Genomic DNA, 13,128 nt, shown 5'->3' on the forward strand with positions numbered 1-13,128 from the left:
TATTTACCTTGCACTACTTCTCATTTAGATTCTCAATCCTCCTCAATCCTCCACTTGCAGTCAAATACAACAGCAAACTGAAATGAACTCAAGGCATAATACAGGTTAAACAGTGCTGTGTGTGTGCACTTTATGAGCCGTCCTTTGTCCTGAAACATGTCGATCAGACAGAACACACCTTGTTTTATGGCCTTCTGATAGCAACACACACTTATTCGACTGTATGTTCAGTGCTGCTCCTAAGGGTGTGCCTCCTGTTTGAATGCACCCATATCCTTTTGAGCTGTTACACACTCAAATAGCAGGAGTTTGCACTTTGCCTTTCAACTCTTTTCCAATTCATGCAAATGTGCAACTCTCAGCATGACAGAGATATGGAAGGAGAGTAAAGTGTTTGCATACAGCCATGTGAGTATTACAAGTACCATGACTGTGCATTATTAAGAATACTATGTGTGTTTCAGGGAAATCGTGTCCAATGAAAGAAATTCCAATAGAGAGAAAGTGCCTGCCTCCATGAACAAGTTCTGATAACAAACACTAGCAGGTATACAGACGCTGAAACGCAGGGTGCGGCAGCTGCAAGGAATGTGCCCAAGGCATCTTACACCACACCCAACTCCTCCTCTCGCCCTCTATCCCCCTCCCTCTCTGAGTCACCTGGCAGCCAGTGGACAGGTGTACAGGTCCAGGCAGAGTCTAGGCAGCAGCCAAATCCTGGCCTGCATCTCAGCATACATGGCAGAGGAGTCGGGACGATTTGAATTCAAACAAACTTTATTGACATGGCAGTTAGAGTTCAATGTTGACAATGGAGTTAGAGCAAAAACAAAGAAAGTGCATGACTAAGATCTATATTGGTAATGGAGGTTACTCCATAGGAGAATAATACAAGTTAAATGTGAATAAAAGACAAGAACAGAGCAGGACAAAGTACTCAGACCCGTTACTTAAGTAAAAGTATAAAGACTATGTTCTGAAAAGACTCCATTACAAGTAAAAGTCCTGAGATTATAATGTTACTTAAGTAGAAGTACATATGTATTATCAGCTTAATGTACTATCAAAAGTACTAAGTATGCAGAACTTCTCTTTTCACAGCATTATATAGAATACTATATAATCCTGATTGTGATGTTTAAAAATGCATGTAAAAATGTAGGGGTACCCTACTTGAGTAAGTGTACTTAGTTACATTCCCACAACTGAATACCATATACAGTTGCAAGAAAAAGTATGTGAACCCTTTGGATTCTCCACACATAGCGTTGTTTGTTCCTTCCAAACAACTCAACTTTGGTTTCATCTGTCCACAGAATATGTTGCCAGTAGTGCTGTGGAACATCCAGATGCTCTTTTGCAAACTTCAAACGTGCAGCAATGTTTTTCTGGACAGCAGTGGCTTCCTCCGTGGTGTCCTCCATGAACTCCATTGTTGTTCAGTGTTTTACGTATCGTAGATTCGTCAACAGAGATGTTAGCATGTGCCAGAGATTTCTTTAAGTCTCTAGCTGACACTCTAGGACTCTTCTTCACGTCATTGAGCATTCTGCGCTGTGCTCTTGCAGTCATCTTTACAGGACGGCCACTCCTAGGGAGAGTAGCAACAGTGCTGAACTTTCTCCATTTATAGACAACTTGTCTTACCGTGGACTGATGACCATCAAGGCTTTGAGATACTTTTGGAACCCTTTCCAGCTTTATGCAAGTCAACAATTCTTAATCGTAGCTCTTTTGTGCGATGCATGGTTCACATCTGGCAATGCTTCTTAAGAATAGTAAATTCAAAACTGGTGTGTATTATTATAGGGCAGGGCAGCTTTAACCAACACCTCCAATCTCGTCTCATTGATTGGACTCCAGGCTGGCTGACTCCTGACTCCAATTAGCTCTTGAAGAAGTCTTTAGCCTAGGGGTTCACATACTTGTTCCACCCTGCACTGTGAATGTTTACATGGTGTGTTCAATAAAAACATGAAAACATATAATTGTTTGTGTGGTATTAGTTTAAGCAGACTGTGTTTGTCTATTGTTGTGACTTAGATGAAGATCAGAACACATTTTATGAGCAACTTATGCAGAAATCCAGGTCATTCCAAAGGGTTCACATTTAAAAACAAAAATGATGCAGTACTAATTTGTTCAGCCATCACAAGCCTTCAAATTAGCTTAAGTGTCTCCTCCTAACAAACTGTGAACTTAGTGTTTAATAATGGATGTTAAACAAGTACATTTGATTATATATAGCCTAAAAACATGCATTTGCTTCAGGGTTTACATTTTGCTCCCCTCTGTCTTTTTTCAACACTCACTTTGGATAAGTTAAAAGCTCTCCTTTGTCAATGGGGGAAAAGCAAGAAACCCCAGGAAGAGACGATGAGGAAGGATCCCTCTCCCAGGAGACATCTTCCTTTTTCAGCGGAAAACGTTGTCGTCCAAGTGAAATGAGAGATGGGAGACAAAAGCACAATAACTAGGAAACGGAGAGCGGCTCAGCGGAGCAGGAGTCACTCAACACCAACAATGTGCAGGACTCAATTATTTCAGGTCTTTTACAGAAGAGGTGATGTTTTTTTTGGCAGGATAGAAATATAAAGCTATTTATAGATTATATTTCCTTCACTTGATGAACTTTCTACATCTCTATAGCTAAATTAGCTGCTGTCCCAGAGCTGAAATGTACTGCAATACTTTATAACGTTGATACAAAGAGGTTATTCTGTGAGTCTGCTCTTCTCTTGTCTTTCTTTTCTTTTTCTGGGGCCCTGTAAGCTTTCCCAGCATGCTTTTCTCACGCTGTAATGTCACATCTGAGTATAATGTGACTCGCTGGAAACTGGGGCCCTGAGGTCATCTTTACACTACTGTGCGGGGAGGTAAGGTGCAAACACGTCCATTTCAACACTATATACGATGTATGTGTTGCTCTACGTATGTGTGTATGTGGGAGGCAGTGTTGTGAGTATTTGGACTCACACCAATGAGACGACACTACACTCCCATTACCACCTACCATATAATGACATTTCCCTTTTAGTTCCTTCAGTCTGCATTGTGCAGGCCTTTTATTTCCGCCTACAGAACAAGATCCAGCAAAAAGAATTAGTCCCCGAGTAAAACATGATCCTCTCATTAATTTCGAAAAACTGTTTGTATCATTGGTATCATACATATTTATGTGTGTGTGGGGAATGATGAACTTGAGACTTTGTCAGGAGACTCTCATAACATGACAATCAGTACTGGGTGGGGCATCGTCAAGAACCAATAACAACTTAGAAGGAAAGTCCCCGCAAGGTTCTTCATTTATATTTGGTAAACGTTGGTGTGTCAGAGTGCACCTGTGTGTGTGTCAATGCATACCTGTGACAGGTGTTGTCATTTTAATGCTATTATTACCATCAACATGATCGTCTTGAAATGGTGGGAATGAGTATCCAGGAAACACCATGCAAAGCTTTACAAACAGCAAAACAAAGACTTTCATTTATCAAACCAACTTGACACCATCAGACTGGCATCAATTATTTAAAAATGTCCAGTGTATAATAGTTTAAAAATCAAGACATATTTAAAGAGCAAATAATCAAAACCTATAAGACATTTCAATGAAAGCTGCTGATGCTCACCAACATAATTTAAAGATAAACTATTTTAGCTCCCACATATCACAGGTATCTTTGAACTTGAGCTTTCTTTAACTTCCCTAGACAGGTTGTAATGTGGTTGAGGTGAAACCATGATTGTTTACAGTTATCAGCAAATCTCCTGAAACACCTTAAAGTGTGAAAAGGACACAGATCCAAAACAGTTTTACCGTCAGAGTGGAAAGGTGACACAGGTAGGTGTTTGCACCAACAACTTGGGCTTTAAACCTCCAAGACTGACATGCGGGCCAAAGAGGGAAAACAGTTTGTGGCATAAACACGCGATGGATATCACCAATACCCGGTCGCAATGAAAAGCAGTGTGTAACCATAACTTTGTGTTGTAAATTGTGAGTTTCTTGTCAGTTAAATTCATCTGGGAGGGACTCTACAGTAATCAAAGTATATTTAATTTAGTTATATCAGAGGAAAGCTGACCCAGTTTGCCCACTTCTAAGAAACTGGCAGTGGCTTGTGGGAAATCCCGGGACTCCTTAAAATACTTGTTTCCACTGTGCACCAAAAGATGTCACCCTTATGTTCAAACCATAGACTGTATATATAAATGGACGTAGGGTCCTTGACGTCACCCATAGGATTCTGCAGAGTTGCCGTGAAGCCCTTAGTAGGCGGAGTCGGCCACTAACGGCTCGACAGTGACGTCAGAGTCTAACTCCCGCCTTCTCCCGCCTGCTCCAAATAAGGGCAAAGAGGCGGTGCTGAGGCGGAGCCGAGGTGGGACAGGGCGGGACCTGCTGCCACCGAGCGTGACGTTCCAGACCTAGCTCAGGCTAAGAAGCTAAGCTAACATGCTCTATTAAGTATTAAGCTAACAACCTATGCTAACAACCCAGCTTGCGGTCACTGCTCCTCGTTCCCGGCATATTCTGAAGGTAAGATACCCTGTAACTTTACAAAACTTGTCCTTTTGATTTAAAGGTTCTTGAACCTACACTATACAATTGTTTTTTAAGTGCTTCACCGTTTTTCTAATATAAATGTCATTTGTAACTAAACTTTGTAAACTAGCAGAGATATGGCCAGTGTTGCGTGAATTAAATGTGATTAATGAAATATGACTGTAGAAAAAGAAAGGTGCTTTTATATTGATTAAAACATTTTTATTTATTTCAGAATTAAGAAAAAAGAAGATCCACGCCAAACTGCACAACCTGTAAGTTGATGGTCCTGGCTTACTTTACAGGACTTCAGATGGTTGACATTACACACAAACATACTATACATATACATGTATGCACAATTGTAGATAAACAGCACACAGTATATAAATATATATATATATAAACTGTGTGCTGTTAATCTGTTTTCTGTGGTTTTGCTCTCTTGTTACTTTTAACCATACAGGTGTGATTTCATAGTTATTTTGTATGTTATTGTCAAAGGAACAAAATGAGCAACCCTTTATTTGATATTCCTCATGATCTGAAGCATTTGTTACTCTCATTTATTTTCCTCCCATAGTGACTATGGATAATCGGGAGCTATGTCCGGCGTGGAGCCCAGAGAGCTACAGAGACCATCAGCAGCAACCTTGGCGTCGACCTGAGGGTGTGCTGGTTCGGTTGGGGTGGACTGTGCTGGAGAGGTGTCCTCCCTTTCTTTTCCTACTCCCCGCGAGGAAGAGCAGTCCCGGATGTCCTCCTCATCCACTGTGGCGGCAATGACTTGGGGGATGTGCCCAGTGTTCAGTTGCTGAACCAGATGAAGGAGGACCTGGACCAGCTTCACCATCGGCACCCTGGCTTGAAGATCATGCTCTCCCAGAGGTGCCGGTGGAGGGCTGGTGCAAATCCTGTCAAAATTGACAAGGCCCGGAAGTTTGTTAACAGTGTTATGGCTACTTTTGTTCATAGCCTAAATGGTGCCATTGTTGACCACTCCAACATTAGACATGACAGTCCTGGGCTGTTTTTGCGAGATTGAGTTCATTTCACCCCTAGGGGAAATGATATTTTTTTTAAGTCACTAGCCAATTGCCTGAAAGACCACCTCCAAAGACTGTGAACTGCTAAAATGTCAGTATCACTGTCTTTGGATTTGGCCTTTAGAGTATGTATTCTAAGGCCCTTGCTAAGCCCAGACTGTCATGGCTAATGTTAAGTTAGATATTACATCTGTAGCCATAACACTGTTAACATGGCTGCTCTTCCTCACATCCCACCCCCCCCTCTTACCCCCATTGGACTCTGCAGCTCTCCAGGCCCATGCTGGGCATGGCTGTCTGTCAAACCTTTTATTTTGTATTTGTTATGATGTTTTTTGTTATTTGATTTGTTAAAATAATTATGTATTTATGTAAATATTGAAAATAAATTACATTCATATTTTCACTTCTTTTGTCTACTGCTTACTGAAAATGTTAGCTATCACATCCAAATGGGACTATCAAATGAAAGGATAAGCTTACCATACAATACAGAAAACATTACACATTAAGGCTCAACTCTTTTCCCAAGCCGGAGCAGTCTGAAAAGAGTCCCAAGTTTAAAAACACAAATCTTGACAATGAATACTACGCCGTCATTTATCAGCGGCAATGCAAACAACAGGAAGGTCTCCCCTAATCCCATGTATTTTGGCATCAATGTCATAAGCATACCATAGAATGTAATTATGAAGTGAAATACCCACAATCCCTACAGGGTCGTAACGTCACAGAAGATAATACCTTTTAGAGAGTTTTGTTCAGTATGCAGATAAATATTTGTTTTACAATAGAAACATTTTTCTCCATAAATGTTCCCACATGTTGTGAGCATCAACTTTAAATCTTTTGTCAACAAATAAAAAACATCTTAATTTCCTTTAGGACAACATTTTGTTTATAACACCACTACATTAACAATAAGCATAGGCAAATGATAACTGTCAACATTTAAGATTGTGCTTTTACTCTTTATTTAATCATATCTATTTACATTGAAAATGTGATAAAGCCACATTGAAAGTTACATCTTGCATTTTATGAAAAGTAAAGGTTTCGAATCATTTTATGACTTAAGTACACGAGAAAATAAATTAAAGATGTGCAACAACTGTATCAGTAATTAAAATGATATAACTTATGTACAGGGTTGAGAGGGCTACTTGCCAAAAACACAACCAGTAACTTAATGTGAGTATCAAGATATAAAAGTAATGTAACGTGATAACTTTCTTTTTCTTTTGGATTACCTCAATATCAAATGCAATGCAAATAAACACAGGAGAGAAGAAATATTAATGATTTTTTTACTTAAAATGTATAATATAATACCATATAGCAGATTCAGGCAGTAGGTGTATAGATTCACAATTAGTATTAGTCTACAGAACAGCACCGCTTCCAGAGAAGAGATACAATTTGATCATTTTACATATATATGCTCTTTTTAGGTTTTGAATAAGATTGTAATCCTGAGTTTCCCTATTATTAAAAAAAGTAAAACTAATGCGATTACATCTTTTCCTATGTAACTAAGGATTACACTTTCATTTTTCTCAATACGATCTTGATTCGTGTTAGATGTAATCCATTACTATCTAAGCCAATACAAGTCATAACTTTTGGAAAATTGTCTTAAGTTATAAGTGATGCCTTCAATCTCTTTCACGTGGAGAAGACATCCCATTGGCCGAGGCGTTGCAACTTCCCTCAAGCGTCCTACATGAAAGAAAGATCACATGTTAGAAATGTGTGCACAAACTATTCAGTACTTGGTTTAAAGCCCAAGTGTGAGAGTGAACAGAGGCGGAGTCTGTGTGTTGGCTGCTGCTACCCAAACCAACATCCTCCTCACAAGCATTGGCTGTTGGAATGTCATTACGCTCCACATGTGGAACAACAAAGGCTTCTTCAGGTGTGCCTTGTATCATAATGATATTGCTCTGATCAGCAGCAAGACTGTTTTCACCACTACCATGGTCGACATCTGCAACCTCCTCATTACTATTAACAGTCGAACTAGGAGTGTCACTTACCTCGTCATTGCTACTCACCTGCTTTTCCTTCCAGGCTGTTGTTCTTTGGTGAAATAGAAAATGGTGGGCACTGCAGTGTTTTTCAGGCATCTCCTTCCCTAATAAAAATAATAAACAAAAACACATAAAATAACTTTTTGAGGTCTGTAGATATTCAACTTTCTTTTGAATAATGTTGTTTTAAATGTAAGAGTGCATTATAAAAGACAATAGAGGGCCAACATGTTAACTATGCAGTTAATCTATTCAACAATTACGTGTTTCCAAGATTCAGATTCAAAGGATTTATGTCATATGCACATAGGCTACAGTGTAGGAATGGCAATGCAAATCATCTGTCCCGAGCTCCTCCAACAATGCAACATAGTTATATAAGACATAAAACAATAAAATAAATTCTAAATTAAATTAAGAATAATAAATTAGTGCAGGCAGAAATCTATATACACGTAAATATAATAAGACATATGCAAGAACAGAATGTAAAGATAAATATTGTATAGTAAAATTAACTTAAATCATTTTTTTTTTACAGTGATAGCTGTTAAGATAAATAAGTTATAAGATGACAACAGATGAATGAATGTTGCTATTAAAATAATGTAAAAAAAGGTAATATAATTCATCTGTTTTTAACATAGAGTATGTGGGGGAAATGGCAATTCTCTATCTATGATAAAGAGTCTTTGCATAAATTGAAGAGAAATGTGATGGTTTGCAAAAAAATCGATTTCTATGTTTCTTTACTTAACTGGCAAAATCTTAATTTGGCCTTTAATCAAAAGAACATTACTCATCACTGATGTGCAACCAGTGCCATAACAATTATTTAGCATTGTATGATGTATAACATGTATTTAATTAGTAACAACAATTTACACTCACAAATGGAACCAAGTTATTTTTTTTTTAAAGGATCTGTACCCCTGAGTCCGTGCTGAAGGGATGACTCTCAAAGTGTTCACTGCACAGGCGAGAAGAAACGTTGGGGGTCCATGTATTCCTCCGGATGTTCAGCACCCACTGGTCCAGCCTGTCTGGATCACCTAAAGGAAACCGTTATTCAAAAATACATGAACACCGACCCAAAGACAACAGGAGGGTTAATGCCATATTCACTTAATAACGCATGAACAACTTTTACAAATATTTCTATATAGTCTGTGTTGGTAAATGTAATCTAGGTTGCACATTTCCTGCTGATATACATGCATGGGCCTACCAAGTTACTGCGTGGCACTTTGGTTTTGATAAAACAGTGTAGTTCCACTATATAAACGTTACATTCATAATCAAACGAGACAATATGCAAGATAAATAGCTATTTGTTGTTATTCTTAATGCTTGTCATTCACACGTTAAGAAAATAAAATAAGTACCGATACATAGCAGAACAATTGTGGCGATGTTCAGCTTAATAAGACTTGTTCAACATCATTTCTGTTTGATGTTCTCATAAACGAGTCATGTTTGTTATAGAACTTGGTTTAATAACCTTGATAGTAACGGAGCAACATACATACACCTGGTAGTTATCACAACACTACTCGTGTGCCGCATATAGATCCCTACATCCGGTACGGTGTCTGCAGAAGGACCAAAGAGACCAAATGCGAATACTCTACATCCCCTTTCTTTAGCTCTTCCTACAGTAGTGAACAAAACTGTTATACTGAGCACATATGACAGAACATACAGGATGCTGCAAATTTACACATTATCAAACTATGTGTGCATTTAGTAACTGATGAACACAGAGGCTATCTCAAAGAAGGAGTGCAGCATTTAACTCAGTAATTACTACAGTAACAAGTAGATTACTAGAATAGAATACATTTGCACTGTGCAACAAAACTTTAGGCCTCAATATGGCATAACTGTGAACTAACAGTTTAGAGTCATTGTTCTCAGAGTGGTATGCTTATGCATACATGACAAAGTTTCAGTCTCTGTATTTGGGATTAGGCTTGATAGCACGGCCTGAGCGTGTCCTGTAGACACTCTCAGGAGTGTCTGGCAGCAGTTTAGCTGTGGGAACATCAGCCCTCATGTGTTCACTGTTCAGTGATTCCTGTGTGTTATAATCTGTGAACTCAAGTCCTGTGTCCTGATGATCAGTGTCACTTGTGGAGGTGTGTGACGGGACGGGCTCAGCTACAGGCAGAATGTGCCTACGATTCCTTCTGTACAGCTTCCCGTCTGAGTGGACGACGTATGACCGGGGTTCCTTGCAAATCTCTTGAATCATTCCAGTCCTGTTGTAACCTTGTGGGGTCTGCATCCTAACAACCTGTCCTTCCATCAAAGGTTGTAGTGGTCGGCTTGACTTATCATAGCACTGTTTTTGATACAGCCTCTTGTTTAGAAGCTGGGCTTTTACCTCTTGTGGATGACGCATGTGTGGCTCAAGCAGCTTCACCGAGACTGGGAGTGTTGTACGTGTTTGTCTCGACATCAGTCTCTGTGCAGGAGATCCTAATTTTGCGTCACGTGGTACATTCCTGATGTTTAATAGGTTGAGAAAAACATCAGTTCCATCTCTATGAGATTTCTCCATCAGCTGCTTAGCACTGCGCACAGCTCGTTCAGCTAGCCCGTTGGACTGGGGATACTCAGGGCTGCTGGTAATATGAGTGAAGTCCCACTGTGAAGCAAAGTCTTTAAAGCGCTGGCTAGTAAACTGCCTCCCATTGTCTGACATGAGGGTGTGAGGTGTTCCATGAACTGAGAAGTGTCTTTTCAGCTTTGCAATGACTGTTGCTGCAGTGATATCACGAAGCATGTCGATCTCATACCAGCCTGAATATGAGTCCACTAGCACTAAGTATTGCTGATTGTGCCACTCAAAGATGTCAGTTGCTACAGTTGACCACGGCAGGTCTGGAACTGGATGCAGATGGAGTGGTTCTTTCTGCTGGTGTGGTTTTGTGCTGTTACACACTGAGCATGACTGTATTTCTGTGTGAATGTTGTCTGTCATAGTTGGCCAGAAAACAATGCCACGTGCTCTCCGCTTTGTAGCTTCTTCGCCAGGATGTCCTCTGTGCATGATGCTGATGTATTCTTTCTGTAGTGACAGAGGAATAACGGCTTTGTGACCCTTCATTATGACTCCATTTTCAACAATCAGTTCGTCTCTGAAAGGGAAATACGGTCTAATGGCATGTGGAAGATTATGCTGTTTAGCGGGCCACCCGTGTCTGATAGTGGTGCTGAGTGTTTGCAGAGTCATGTCTTCAGCGGTGTGCCTCTCTAACTCTTCTAAGCGAGAAGAAGATATGTAGTTAACAGTCATCACGTCGAAGTTGTCCTCTTCTTCAGCTTGCTGAACTGTGGAGCTGCGGGGAGCTCGCGACAAAGTGTCAGCCAGGAACATTTGCTTTCCACATTTGTACACAAGAGTGATGTCGTACTTTTGTAGTCGTAGCATCATTCTTTGTAGTCTTGCAGGTGCTGTGTGTATGGGCTTTTTTAGTATGGTGACGAGGGGCTGGTGGTCTGTTTCAATAGTGACTGGTTTACCATAGATATAGTCATTGAATTTTGAACATGCAAAGATCACTGCCAACAACTCTTTTTCGATTTGAGCATATCTGGTTTCTGTTTCAGTTAGTGTACGCGAAGCATACGCTACAGGTTTTCCTTCCTGCAAACACGCTGCACCGAGTCCGTACTGTGAAGCGTCACAGGTAAGTGTCACTGGCTTGTCAACGTCGTAGTATAGCAACACCGGTGGGCAAGACATGCGTTTCTTTAAATCTTCAAAAGCTTTCTGCTGCTGTTCGTGCCATGTCCATTCTGTGTCTTTATGTGTGAGCTGCCGTAGTGGAGCTGATAGCTGGCTGAAGTTTGGTATGAACTTTCCAAGATAGTTGACCATCCCCAGAAATCTTTGTAAGGCTGGGACGTCTGCTGGCACTGGCATCTCCTTAATAGCACTTGTTTTGGAAGGATCTGCTTTGAGTCCTTCACTGGTGAAAACATGGCCGACATAGCCGACTTGGCTTAGCCTGAACTTGCACTTGAGGGGGTTAAGCCTTAAGTTTACCTCCCTGACCCTGTTGAGCACTTTTCTCAGGTTGGCATCGTGCTCTGCAACATCTTTACCTGCAATAATGATATCATCAACGATTATTTCACAGGGGTATCCGTCGAAAATCTGTTCCATGGAGCGCTGGAACACCTCGCTGGCAGAATTGATTCCAAATGGCATTCTCAGAAATCTGTAACGACCAAAAGGGGAGCTGAAAGTGGTTAACATGGAAGACTTATGGTCGAGTGGAATCTGCCAAAAAGATCTCTTTGCATCTAATACAGAAAACATAGTTGCTTTTGACATGTGTGTGGCGACTTCTTCCACAGTACGCATAGGATGGTGTGGTCTTTTCAGAGCCGTGTTCAAGTCTCTTGGATTGATGCATATCCTGATTTCTTGTTTGTCCTTTTTGCTAGTGGCTACCATAGAGGACACCCAATCAGTGGGCTCTGAGACAGGAATGATGACGCCCAGTTCCTGCATCTTGTCGAGTTCAGCTTTGACTCTGTCTTTCATAGCCACAGGTATGCGATGTGCAGGACGAACGACTGGTTTTACATCTGGGTCGAGAGTCATGGAGTACGTCACAGGTAGCTTTCCAAGCTCATCAGAGAAGAGATCGCTGTATTCTGTTTGGATCTCAACTGAAAAATCATCGTCAGTGGGGCTTAATTGATGAACTGCTTCACTGAATGAAACTAGTCCCATCCGTCTGCACGCTCGTAGCCCAAGCAGTGGCAGGACATCCTCTTCCACAATGTAGAATGGCAGTGTGTGGACTTTTCCCACTAGGTGGCACTGCAGTCTGACTACGCCCGCAGTTTTGATTTTGCTACCACCATATGCAACAAGATTAGTGGATTTAAAACACGTCTGCATTTTTTCATCTCCTTTTATCACATTGAATGACATTTTTGACATAACATTGCACTTCACACCAGTGTCTACTTTCATCTCGACTACATTGTCATTGATTTGCACTGTGACAAAAGCCTCATCATTTTTATCGATCTGTGCATCAGTTGCGTCAACACTTACTTGCAGTGTTACGCCGTCAACATAGAATGTTTCATCTGTAGTTGTATCAGCTTGATCAGGTTCTAGTTGATGAACTATCCTCCTGGGCCCTTGCTTGTTGTATGCTTGTTGTATGGAATTGCAACACTTCTTGAAATGATTCCACTTTTTGCAGGTATGACACTGTTGACCATTTGCTGGACAGTTGTCCCTCTTTGCTGCATGACTACCTCCACAGTTGTAGCAGTTGGAAATAGAGCTAGCTCCATTTGCCTGAGGTTTCCTTTTGTTGTCGTATTTTCGTGTTCCTCTCTGGTAAGTCTGAACTGAATCCACATTTGTGGCAGAGTGCTGTGGCATAGCTAGCGTTTTATTGTGCTCTTCAGTCATCTCATGGATCTGACATATGTTAACAGCCTTGATTAGTGTTAAATCACAGACTCTCAG

The 13,128-nt window shown here is 40.6% G+C and overlaps 1 long non-coding RNA gene across 1 annotated transcript; it reads left to right on the forward strand.

Annotated features, from left to right (window-relative positions):
- Positions 1-4,270: 4,270 nt before the first annotated feature.
- LOC139434780 (uncharacterized) lies at positions 4,271-5,998 on the forward strand. The gene is made up of 2 exons (XR_011644087.1): positions 4,271-4,821; positions 5,130-5,998. It is a non-coding gene; the product is annotated as an uncharacterized lncRNA (long non-coding RNA).
- Positions 5,999-13,128: the final 7,130 nt, after the last annotated feature.

This window comes from Pseudochaenichthys georgianus, chromosome 11 (genome assembly GCF_902827115.2).
Source record: "Pseudochaenichthys georgianus chromosome 11, fPseGeo1.2, whole genome shotgun sequence".
Taxonomy (NCBI): Eukaryota; Metazoa; Chordata; class Actinopteri; order Perciformes; family Channichthyidae; genus Pseudochaenichthys; species Pseudochaenichthys georgianus.